Below are 13440 nucleotides of genomic sequence, written 5' to 3' on the forward strand. Positions count from 1 at the left end.
GTGCCCTCGAGAGGACACTCCAGCTTCGTGGTTGAACATGAGCACAACCCGGGAATAAACAGTTATTGATTATAAGCTCTCATTCAATTGGTGTAGAATATGAGCGCCAGGGGTTACTTCGGACAGTGGGAGAGCTCTTAGTGTCTCATTGGACAGCTACCATTCACTCCAAGCTGGGCAGCCCCCAGTCAGTTAGGTGCTGTGAAGCCACGACCTGCTTGCTTCAATGGGAGCTTGGAGCTTAGAGAGTCATCTCTCAACAGACGGATTGATAATCTATGCACCAAGAAAAATAAACTCAACAAAGAAGACACCAGTGCTTCGCATCACAAGCTGGAATGTAAGGACCATGTGTCCTGGCCTTACTGACAACCTTCTGCAGGTTGATGACACACACAAGACAGCTGTGATTGACAAAGTACTCACAATGCTCAATGTGGACATTGCTGTGCAGCAAGAAACTAGACTCGTTCAAAGTGGATCCCTCAAAGAGAAACACTATACCTTCTTGTGGCAGGGGAAAGCCCAAGAGGCAACTCGAGAGCATGGAGTGGGTTTCACAGTAAAATACACGCCACTTGAGATGAGTGAACCACCCACAGTAGGCGTCAGAGAGACTTCTTACTCTTCACTTGTCAACACGTGTGGGCCCAGTTAATCTCATGTGCATCTATGTCCCGACACTCACCTCCACCCCAGATGTCAAGGATCAATTCTATGTGACACTTGACACTGCCATCAGTAGAATTCCCAGCACTGGGGGACTGTACCTTCTAGGAGACTTCAACACAAGCTTGGGTACTGACTACACAGCTTTGCCAATGTGCATAGAGCACCAGGGGATTGGCAAGATGAACGAAAATGGACAGAGGTTGCTGGAGCTATGCTGTCACCATGGATTCTGTGTGATGAACAGCTACTTCCAGGTCAAGCTGTGTGACAAGGTGTCCTGGAGACATCCGAGATCATGCCATTGGCACCAGCTAGACCTTATCTTCACCAGACACAACACCCTCAGCAGTGTCCTCATCACTCGCAGCTATCACAGCGCTGACTGTGACACTGATCACTCCCTGGTGTGTAACAAGGTCAGGCTTCAGCCAAGGAAGCTTCATCCATCCATGATGAAAGCTCGTCTTCTGATCAACACTTGCCGAACCACTGATCCAGAAAGGACCCAGGAGTTCCTCAACATCCTCGATCAGGCTCTTTCAGACAACAATGCTCAAGGCCTCAGTGCAGTGTCAAAGTGGAATCATCTGCACACCACCATCTATAACTCTGCACTCACTGTGTATAGGAAAAGAGATGGGAGGAATGCTGACTGGTTTGAGGCTTATTGGACTGAAATGGAGTCAGTTACTGCAACTAAGAGGAGAGCTCTCATGAACTACAAACAAGTCCCCAGCAAACCAACATCTAAATGCTCTCAGAGCTGCCAGAAACAAGTCTCTGCAGACTGCTCGGCACTGCACCAATCAATACTGGCTAAAACTCTGCTGCTGAATCCGGGGATGCTAGAGGGATGTATGAAGGAATTAAGAAAGCAATGGGCCCAGTAGTAACTAAATCAGCACCTTTTGAAGACAAAGACAGGGGTGATCATCACTGAACCTAACAAGCAGATGGAAAGGTGAGTGGAGCATTACCTTGAACTCTACATAACGGAGAACATTGTGATTGAAGTAGCTCTCAGTGCCATTCCAGACTTCCCTGTCATGGAGGAACTGGACAGTGAGCCCACCATAGTCCAGTTCAACAAGGGCTCAAAACATGCGTGATGCAAACATTGTCACCTTGTACAAAATTAAGGGGGATCGAAGTGACTGCAGCAATTATCGGAGCCAGCTACTCAGTTCCACTCACCTGCTCGATCCCTTTCCTCCTGCAAGTTCCTTTGCTTCAAGTATCCATCCAATTTCCTTTTCAAATCATTGATTGTCTCTACTTCCACCACACTCGTGGGTCAGGTCATTACCACTCACAGCACAAAAATATTCCACCTCACCCAAGGATGGGAAATATTTATATCTTCTATATTTAGCTTATTCCCTATCTCTACGAGAATAGAATGGCAGTCAACATGAAAGGGAACCCAAAAATCTTCGAGCAGTATATAAATAATAAGCAGGTAGTCAGCGGTGATGTGGGCCCCATTAGGGACAAAGAGGGTAATATATACTTAGAGCTGCAGGGCAATGTTAATCTAGTTAATAAGTACCTTGCATCAATGATCACTAAGGAAGTGGAATTTCAGAAAAAAATATCAGTAGAAGTGGAGAGTGTAGAGGCAATGGAGAGGGTACAAATTGAGAGAGTGAGGTACTAAAAAGGCTGGTTATGCTTCAGGAAGATAAATTACCTGGTCCGAATTGCTTTCATCCCAGATTGCGAAAGAAAATGTGGATGCAGATAACAGAAAGGCTTTCTATAATCTTCCAATCTTCCCTGGATATGGGCGAGGTGTCAGAGGATTAAACAGTGGCAAATGTGACACCCTTATTCAAGAAAGGGTGTAAGGACAGTCCGGCTAACTACAGGCCAGTTAGATTAACAGCAGTGGTGGGTAAGGTTTCAGAAAGAACAATCAGGGAAAAAATCAACAGTCACTTGTAGAGGTTTGAGTTATTTAAGGAGAGTGAGCATGGATTTATAAATGGGAGTTCATGCTTGACTAATCTAACTGCATGTTTTGATGAACTAACAGAGAAGGTTTATGAAGGGCATGCAGTGGATGTTGTTTATGTGGATTTTAAGAAACGACACATAAAAGGGTGATTAACAACATTGAGGTTCATGGAATATGAGGGTCAGTGTCCAATTGGATAGAAAATTGGCTTAAGGACAGAAAACAACAAGTCGGAATAAATTATTCATTCTCAGACTGGAAGGTTGTCGACAGTGCTGTTCCCCAAGGGTCACTGCTGGAACCACTGCTTTTTACTTGCGACAGATAAATGACTTGGATCTTGGAATATAGAGTAGAATCTCAAAATATGCCGATAACACCAAACTTGGAGAAGTGGCAAACAGTGAGGATGAAATGAACCACCTGCAACAAGACAGTGATAGGCTAGCAGAATGCGCAGACAGGTGCAGATGGATTTTAATAGTGACTAGTGTGAGGTGATGCATTTTAGCAGAAGGAATAGGGAGAGGCAATATATACTTAATGGCACAGTTCTAAAGAGTGTGCAGGAATAGAGGGACCTGTTCACTGAACAATGAAAAACGTGAACAATTACTTCTTGTTGTGTTCTCTCAGATTTGTCACCTTCACTGTACTGGAGTGAGGTGACATCTACTGGCAGGAAGCAAGAACTGCAATCAAGCAGCAGAAATTCCATCGACTGTCAGGGTGAAAGAAACATTGCAATGTGAGGAAATAGTGAATGGGTTTGATTGGGTTGATAGAGACATGATTCCACTTGTGGTGGAGTCCAAAGCAAAGGCCAGAAATATAAAATTGTCATTATTAAAAGATATGAGGAATTCATGATAAATGTATTTAGGTCGTGAGTGGGTGGAATCTAGATCAAATAGAAAGTGAGATTGGGTGTACAGAAGCAGTGTGAAAGGATGGCTCAAACAGAAGGTAAACGCCCTGAAAGGTGAACTCTGTTTCTCTCTCCACAGATGCTGCCAGAGTTTCTGAACATTTCCAACACTTTCTGTTTTTATTTCAGAATTTGCAAGATGTTGCTTTGCTCTGAAAAAAGAATGGATGGTCGGCTTTGGCTGCCAGTGAAATTCCACAGGAGCTGAAAGGAAGTTCTGCTATCAGTGGCATGTTGATCTAGGGGTATGATTCTTGCTTAGGGTGAGTGATTAATTAATGTGTGAGAGATCCTGGGTTCAAATCCTGGACAAGCCCTTCTTCTTTGGCATTTTTAGTTTAAGGTCATTGATTGGTTTCAGCCTTGCAGAAGGCGGAATTGATTTCCATATGGAGCCTGCTTGAGGACCAGAGAGCTGGATTCAAAGAGCTTGATTAACTAAATGTACAGATAGCTAAGTGGGAATATAAAGTTTTTGCAGTAATTGTGACCTGACTCCAAAAACAACAGGACTGGGTTCTGGACTGGAATGGAATGGAATTCTTCAGTGTTTCTGCTGTTTGGCTTGCATTGACTCATCGATTTTCTTGTTTTTCACTTTGTCGATGCCTTTGAATAATTGTGGATCCTTCTTCAGATTGTCTTCTTTCACCAGGTATTTCTGACCTCTGATGATGATGATCGTAATGAGCTTCAACTCACTGATAGTTTTGGAACTGAACAGATTTCCTTTGCTTGAGTCTATAACATGGAACTCAGTCTGACATGTGGACCCATGGGAGGATTTGAATGCCACCCCTGCGTTGGAGAATACAGTTGCATCCATCCAATAAGAGAGCGAGTAGAAATGACAGTTCAGTCAGTCAAACATTAAACTTTTAATTTCAGGGTGGTGAGTTTGAGTGCCATTTTGTTTTTCCCTTTTTTAAGGCTTCATTAGCAGAGAGTACAAGGAGTGTTTGAAATGAAATTCAGCAAAAGTATGAGAAAGTCTCACTTTGATTCGGGACTCTTATCTCTCTGCAGCATCTCGCTGTGAAAGATTGAACTTCATCTCATCTCATTCCCAGCTCGGGGTCAGTGCGGCTCAGTGGGACTTCTGGCTGTCTCCTGCTTCACAATCCATCAGTGCTGAGAAAGCAATGGGGAATATTATTCACGGCTCTGTAACCTGAGGACACCGATTTAAGGTGAATGGCAAAAGAACCAAAGGCAACATGAGGAAAAACTTCTTTTGCACAGCGAGTGGTTAAGATCTGATATGCACTGCTTGAGAGTGTGATGGAGGCTGATTCAACCATGGCTTTCAAAATGGTATAAGATAATTATCTGATGTGAAAAAAATTGCATGTTTTCATGGAATACATGAGTCTGTGGCATGAGCTGAGTTGCTCATGCAGAGAAGCAGCACAAGCACAATGAGCTGAATGGCTTCCTTTTGTTCTGTAACTATTCTATGATCTATGATTCTTTTCAGAGTGAAATCAACACTCACATAGAAACTGACAGGTACACTGTAAACTTCGCATTACCAGACAAGAAATTGACAGATACAGTGTGAAACCCACAGTCACGTAGCAGCAGTTGGCAGGTAACGTGTAAAAATCTTTCTTTCATATCCCAACTGCAAGGTACAAAGGAAATTAGGTACAAACCCAGGCTCACACTTCAAAGACTGAGAGATACAAAGCAAAACACATATTCACCTACAAGTACAGAGAAGAAGACACACTCAGAGGAGGTGCAGATTAAAGACACATGCATGGAACAGAAACTGATAGGGATAGAATCAAACCCTTTCTCACTTCTCAGAAACTGATAGATATAGACAAAAGCTGATGCTCACATACAAGTTGTTGAAAGATATGTGGTGAAACTCACAGAGCAACAGCAGAAACAAACTAGTACTGAATAATACCCACAGTCACAGACCAAAAACTGAAATATACTGAGTTAAACACCACTTTCTCACACCAGAAACTCATGGCTGCAAAGTGAAGCTGACTCTATCCTCCCAGGCACTGACAGGTGCAAAAGAAAACACTCACGACGATTCCAGGTCATGAAATGTACGTAATAAAACCTTTCAGCTGAAAGAATAGCATTAATGACAGGTGTGATACCCAGAATGCTCAGCGGCCTAGAAACCGCCCGATCTGTGACAGGAGCGGGGCGCGCAGGCGCGGTAGAGAGCTTTGTCAGCAGCTGGAGCTGCGGGTTCGGAGTTGGAGCGGGATATTCACAAAGTGCGAGAAGACTTTGCGGGCTCACACAGCTGGAGCAGGGCCTCAGGGCCACAATAAGATGGAACAATCCCAGCTGTATCCCTGCGGATGGCGGTGGTGAAGCTTTTCCCGGTGAGGCTTCCCGAAACGGCGTCTATAAATGGATAAGAATTGGGGACTGGGCAGGGAGCGTCTCTAAATGAATAAAATTTGGGTACTGGTCAGGGAGCGTCTGCAAATGGATAGGAATTGGGGACTGGGCAGGGAGCGTCTGCAAATGGATAAGAATTGGGGGACTGGGCAGGGAGCGTCTCTAAATGAATAAGATTTGGGTACTGGTCAGGAAGTGTCTGTAAATGGATAAGAATTGGGGACTGGGCAGGGAGTGTCTATAATTGAATAAGAGTTGGAGACTGGGCAGGGAGCGTTTCTAAATGAATAAGATTTGGGGACTGGGCAGGGAGCGTCGATCAATGCTTAAGAATTGGGGACTGGTTCGGGAGCGTTTTTTTTTTCGTTCGTGGGATGTGGGCGTCGCTGGCTCGATCTCAGCTCGAGTAATGTGTCCAGTTCTGGGCACCAGGCTTTAGAAAGGACATCAAAGCTTCTGAGACAGTTCAGAGGAGATTTACTAGAATGATACGAGAGATGAGGCGTGTCAGTTCTCTGGACAGGCTGGTGAAGCTGGGATTGTTCTCCTCAGAGTAGAGAAGGTTAAGGGAAGATTTAATAGAGGTGTTCAGAATCATGAAGGATTTTCATAGGGTAGAGAGGGAGAAACTGTTTCCACTGTCCTGGGGGTCAGTAACCAGAGGACACAGATTTAAAATAATTGGCCAAAAATGTCAAGGGGAGGTGAGGAGAGATCTTTTTACCCAGTAACTGATTCGTATTTGGAATGAATTGTCTGACAGGGTGCTGGAAACAGATTCAATTATAACTTTCATAAAGGAATTGGACAAATATTTCAAAGTGAAATTCTCCAGGATTATGGGGAAATAGGAGGGGGGTTGGACTAATTGCATCTTTTTGTCAGAGAGTCAGCAGAGGCACAATGGGGCCGAATGGCCTCCTTCTGTGCTGTATGATTCTATGAACATAAGAACGAGGAGCCGGAGTCGGCAAGTCAGCCACTCGAGCCTGCTCTGCCATTCAAGACAATCATGGCTGATCTCTTCATGGCAGTTCTTGTTTCTTGCCAGTAGATGTCACTTCACCCCAATGCAGTGAAGTTTACAAATCTGAGAAAGACACAACAGGAAATAATTGTTCACATTATAGTGAATGTGTGGGATTTAGAAATACTAGGAGTGGAGACGAGTTATTATTGCACTCTGCTATTACATCTTTTATAATGGACTCCAGCATTTTCCCCAGGCTAACCGGTATATAATTCGCTGTTTTCTTTCTGCCTCTTTTTTTAAATAGTGGAGTATCCTCTTTTGTGAAGACAGATCCAAAGTATGTATTTAATTGGTCTGCCATTTCTTTGTTCCCCATTATAAATTCCCCCGTTTCTGACTGTAAGGGGCCCACATTTGTCTTCGCTAATCTTTTTGTCGACACATATCTATAGAAGCTTTTACAGTCAGTTTTTATGTTCTCTGCTAGCTTACTCTCATACTCTATTTCCCCCTTCTTAATCAATCCTTTTGTCCTCCTCTGCTAAATTCCAAACTGCTCACAATCTTCAGGTTTGCTGCTTGTTCTGGCCATTTTATATTTCTCCTCCTTGGATCTAATACTTTCCTTAATTTCTTTTGTAAGCCACAGTTGAGCCACCCTTCCTGTTTTACTTTTGCACAGACATGAATGAACAATTGTTGTAATTCATCCATGCGCTCTTTAAATGCTAGCTATTGCCTATCCACTGTCAACCCTTTAAGTAACGTTCCCCAATCTATCATAGCCAACTCCCGCCTCATACCTTCATAGTTTTCTTTGTTTAGATTCAGGACCCGAGTCTCGGAATCAACTCTCTCACTCTTCATCTTAATGAAGAATGTTATCATATTATGGGCGCACTTCCCCAAGGGACCCCACACAACAAGATTGTTAACTAATCCTTTCTCATTACATAATACCCAGTCTAGGATGGCCTGTTCTCTAGAGGTTTTATACACCTCTATCAATTCTCCACTCAATCTCCTTTGAGAAAGGCAGAATAATCCTAGCTTTTCCAACCTAACCTTGTAACTGAAATCTCCCATCCCTGGATCCATTCCGGTAAATCGGCTCTGCGTCCTCTCAAGGACCCTCACATTCTTTCTAAAGTCTGCTGAGCAGAACTGGAAGCAACACTCCAATTGGGGCCTAACCAGAGTTTTATAATGTTTCAGCATAACTTCCCTGCTTTTGTACTCAATGCCTCTATTTATAAAGCCCAAGATCCCATATGCTTTGCGAACCACTCTCGCAATATGTCTTGCCACCTTCAAAGATTGATGCACATGAACCCCAAGTCCCTCTATTCCAACACACACTTTAGAAATGTGCCATTAAGTATATATTGCCTCTCCCTATTCCTTCTGCCAAAATACATCACCTCACACTTGTCACTATTAAATTCCACCTGCCACCTGTCTGCCCATTCTGCTCGCCTATCACTGTCCTGTTGCAGGCAGTTCATATCATCTTCACTGTTTGCCGCTCCTCCAGGTTTGGTGCCATCGGCATATTTTGAGATTCTACTCTGGATTCCAAGATCCAAGTCACTTACCTTGAGCAAAAAAAGCAGTGGTTCCAGCACTGACCCTTGGGGAACACCACTGTCGATTTTCCTCCAGTCTGACAAAGAACCATTTAATAAGACTCGCTGTTTTCTGTCCTTAAACCAATTTTCTATCCAATTGGACACTGACCCTCCTATACCACGAACCTCAATTTTGTTAACCGCCCTTTTATGTGGTACCTTGTCAAACGCTTCCTTAAAATCCATATAAACAACATCCACTGCATTCCCTTCATCAACCTGCTCTGTTAGTTCATCAAAAAATGCAGTTAGATTAGTCAAGCATGAACTCCCATTTATAAATCCATGCTCACTCTCCTTAATAAACTCGAACCTCTCCAAGTGACTGTTGATTTTTTACCCTGATTATTCTTTCTAAAACCTTACCCACCGCTGCTGTTAATCTAACGAGCCTGTAGTTAGCCGGACTGTCCTTACACCCTTTCTTGAATAAGGGAGTCGCATTTGCCACTGTTTAATCCTCTGGCACCTCCCCCGTATCCAGGGAAGATTGGAAGATTATAGCAAGCCCTTCCGTTATCTGCATCCGCATTTCCTTTCGCAACCTGGGATGTGAGCCATCCGGACCAGGTGATTTATCTTCCCTAAGCACAGCCAGCCTTTTTAGTACCTCCCTCTCTCAATTTGTACCCTCTCCATTGACTCTACTCTCTTCACTTCGACTGATATTTTGTCAAATTCCACTTCCTTAGTGATCACTGATACAAAGTACTCATTAAGCAGATTAACATTGCCCTGCACCTCGAAGCTTATATTATCCTTTTTGTCCCTAATAGGCCCGACTCAACCTCTTACTACCCACTTATCATTTACATGCTGCTCGAAGATTTTTGGGTTTCCTTTCATGTTGACTGTCAGTCTATTCTCATAGAAATAGAGAATAAGCAAATATCGAAGATGTAAGTATTTCCCATCCTTGATGTGGTGGAATTTTTTATGTTGTGGGTGGTAATGTCTTGGCCCACGAGTGTGGTGGAAGCAGAGACAATCAATGATTTGAAAAGGAAATTAGATGGATACTTGAAGGAAAGAAACTTGAAGGAGGAAAGGGATCGAGCTGGTGAGTGGTACTGACTAGATTGCTCCGGGGAGAGCCAGCATGGGCGTGATAGGCCAAACGACCACCTTCTGTGCTGTAAATGACTCTGTGTTGTTTCTCAAATTCAATCCACTGGTGCTTGGTAAATAATTTCAAAGTAAATTGTGCAACCGGAAAATCAGAACCAAGGCAAGGGACGCATCAGGAAGCTAAATTGCTGAAACCCGGGATTGAACCTGGGACCTTTAGATTTTCAGTCTAACGCTCTCCCAACTGAGCTATTTCAGCCCTACATTAACAGTGGCTTGGTGTCCATGTTTTGGAAGAAAATACATACATTCAAGTTTTCCAAAAAATTAAAGAACACAACATGTGAGTAATATTCCCCATTGCTTTCTCAGTACTGATGGATTGTGAAGCGGGAGACAGCCAGAAGTGCCACTGAGCCGCACAGACCCCGAGCTGAGAATGAAATGAGATCAAATTCAATCTTTCATAGTGAGATGCTGCTGAGAGGGAAGAGTCCTGAATCAAAGCGAGACTTGCTCATTTCAAACACTCCCTGTACTCTCTGCTCATGAAGCCTTAAAAAAGGGAAAAACGGAATGGCACTCAAACTCACAACCCTGCCATTAAAAGTCTCATATTCGACTGTCAGAACTGTCACTTCTACTCGGTCTCTTATTGGATGGATGCAACTCCAACGCAGGGATGGCATTCAAATCCTCCCATGGGTCCACATGTCAGACTGAGTTCCATGTTGTAGACTCAAACAAAGGAAATCTGCTCACTTCCAAAACTATCATCGAGTTGAAGCTGATTACAATCAACATAATCGGAGGTCAGAACTACCTGGTGAAAGAAGACACTCTGAAGAAGGATCGACAATTATTCAAAGGCATCGACAAAGTGAAAAACAAGAAAATCGATGAGTCAATGCAAGCCAAACAACAGAAACACTGAAGAATTCCATTCCATTCCAGTCCAGAACCCAGTCCTGTTGTTTTTTGAGTCAGGTCACAATTACAGCAACAACTTTATGTTACCACTTCGCTATCTGTACATTTAGTTAATTGCAATTTTGTCGACAAGCTGTTTGAATCCAGTTGTCTGGTCCTCAAGCCAACTCAGTATGGAAGTCAATTTCACCTTCTGCAAGGCTGAAACCAATGGATAACCTTAATCTGAAAATGCCAGCAGACCAGGGCTCGTCCGGGACTTGAACGCGGGATCTCTCGCATGTTAATTAGCCATACACCCTAAGCGAGAATCATACCCCTAGACCAACAAGCCGCTGACAAGTCAAGCTTTATTAGCTGCTGTGGAATTTCACTGGAACCCCCCAGCCAATCATCCATTCTTTTTCAGATCAAAGCAACATCCTGCAAATGCTGAAATAAAAACAGAAAGTGCTGGAAATGTTCAGCAGCTCTGGCAGCATCTGTGCTGTGAGAAACACAGTTAACGTTTCACGGCACTCACCTTTTGTTTCAGCCACCCTTTCAGACTGCTTCTGTCCATCCAATCTCACTTTCTGTTCTATCCACATTTTAACCATTCACTACGTTACTACATTTTTCATGAATTCCTCATTTCTTTTATTAATGACAATTTTGTATTTCTGGCCTTTGCTTCAGACACCACCACAAGTGGAATCATGTCTCCATCGACCCTATCAAACCACTTCGCTGTATCCTCACATTGCAATGTTTCTTTCACCCTGACAACAGACTGTGGAGTTTCTGCTGCTTGATTGCAGTTCTTGCTTCCCGCCAGTAGATGTCACCTCACTCCAATCCAGTGAAGTTTACAAATCTGTGAGAGACACAACAGGAAATAATTGTTCACATGATAGTGAATGTGTGGGATTTAGAAATACTAGGAGTGGAGACGAGTTATTATTGCACTCTGCTATTACATCTTTTATAATGGACTCCAGCATTTTCCCCACGACTGATGTCAGGCTAACCGGTATGTAATTCGCTGTTTTATTTCTGCCACCTTTTTTAAATAGCAGAGTTACATTAACTACCGTCCAATCCATTGGAACTGTTCCAGAGTCGATAGAATTTTGAAAAAAGACCAGAAATGCATCTGCTATTTCGAGGGCCACTTCCTTAAGTACTCTGGGATGTAGATTATCAGGCCCTGGGGATTTATCGGCCTTCAATCCCATCAATTTCCCAAACATTCCCTACTAATACTGATTTCATACAGTTCATCCTTCTCACTAGACCCTATGTTCCCCAACATTTCTGGGAGATAATTTGTATCCTCCTTTGTGAAGACGGATCCAAAGTATGTATTTAATTGGTCTGCCATCTCTTTGTTCCCCATTATAAATTCCCCCGTTTCTGACTGTAAGGGGCCCACATTTGTCTTCACTAATCTTTTTCTCTACACATATCTATAGAAGCTTTTACAGTCAGTTTTTATGTTCTCTGCTAGATTATTCTCATACTCTATTTCCCCCTTCTTAATCAATCCGTTTGTCCTCCTCTGCTAAATTCCAAACTGCTCACAATCTTCAGGTTTGCTGCTTGTTCTGGCCATTTTATATTTCTCCTCCTTGGATCTAATACTTCCCTTAATTTCTTTTGTAAGCCACAGTTGAGCCACCCTTCCTGTTTTACTTTTGCACAGACAGGAATGAACAATTGTTGTAATTCATCCATGCGGTCTTTAAATTCTAGCCATTGCCTCTCCACTGTCAACCCTTTCAGTAACGTTCCCCAATCTAACATGGCCAACTCCCGCCTCATACCTTCATAGTTCCCTTTGTTTAGATTCAAGACCCGAGTCTCGGAATCAACTCTCTCACTCTCCATCTTAATGAAGAATGTTATCATATTATGGGCGCACTTCCCCAAGGGACCCCACACAACAAGATTGTTAACTAATCCTTTCTCATTACACAATACCCAGTCCAGGATGGCCTGTTCTCTAGAGGTGTAATACACCTCTATCAATTCTCCACTCAATCTCCTTTGATATAGGCAGAATAATCCTAGCTTTTCCAACCTAACCTTGTAACTAAAATCCCCCATCCCTGGATCCATTCTGGTAAATCGCCTCTGCGTCCTCTCAAGGACCCACATTCTTTCTAAAGTCTGCTGAGCAGAACTGAAAGCAACACTCCAATTGGGGCCTAACCAGAGTTTTATAATGGTTCAGCATAACTTCCCTGCTTTTGTACTCAATGCCTCTATTTATAAAGCCCAAGATCCCATATGCTTTGCAAACCACTCACGCAATATGTCTTCCCACCTTCAAAGATTGATGCACATGAACCCCAAGTCCCTCTATTCCAGTACACTCTTTAGAACTGTGCCATTAAGTATATATTGCCTCTCCCTATTCGTTATGCCAAAATACATCACCTCACACTTGTCACTATTAAATTCCATCTGCCACCTGTCTGCCCATTCTGCTAGCCTATCACTGTCCTGTTGCAGGCAGTTCATATCATCCTCACTGTTTGCCACTCCTCCAAGTTTGGTGTCATCGGCATATTTTGAGATTCTACTCTGTATTCCAAGATCCAGGTCACTTACCTTTAGCAAAAAAAGCACTGGTTCTAGCACTGACCCTTGGGGAACACCACTGTCGACTATCCTCCAGTCTGACAAAGAACCATTTAATAAGACTCGCTGTTTTCTGTCCTTAAACCAATTTTCTATCCAATTGGACACTGACCCTCCTATACCACGAACCTCAATTTTGTTAACCGCCCTTTTATGTGGTACCTTGTCAAACGCTTCCTTAAAATCCATATAAACAACATCCACTGCATTCCCTTAATCAACCTGCTCTGTTAGTTCATCAGAAAATGCAGTTAGATTAGTCAAGCATGAACTCCCATTTATA

At 43.1% G+C, this 13440-nt stretch overlaps 1 non-coding gene across 1 annotated transcript; it reads right to left on the minus strand.

The window, feature by feature from the left end:
• Nucleotides 1-9788: 9788 nt before the first annotated feature.
• On the minus strand, nt 9789-9861 carry trnaf-gaa (transfer RNA phenylalanine (anticodon GAA)). Its single transcript has one exon. It is a non-coding gene; the product is annotated as a tRNA-Phe (tRNA).
• Nucleotides 9862-13440: the final 3579 nt, after the last annotated feature.

Source organism: Heterodontus francisci, chromosome 28 (genome assembly GCF_036365525.1).
Source record: "Heterodontus francisci isolate sHetFra1 chromosome 28, sHetFra1.hap1, whole genome shotgun sequence".
In the NCBI taxonomy this organism is placed as follows: domain Eukaryota; kingdom Metazoa; phylum Chordata; class Chondrichthyes; order Heterodontiformes; family Heterodontidae; genus Heterodontus; species Heterodontus francisci.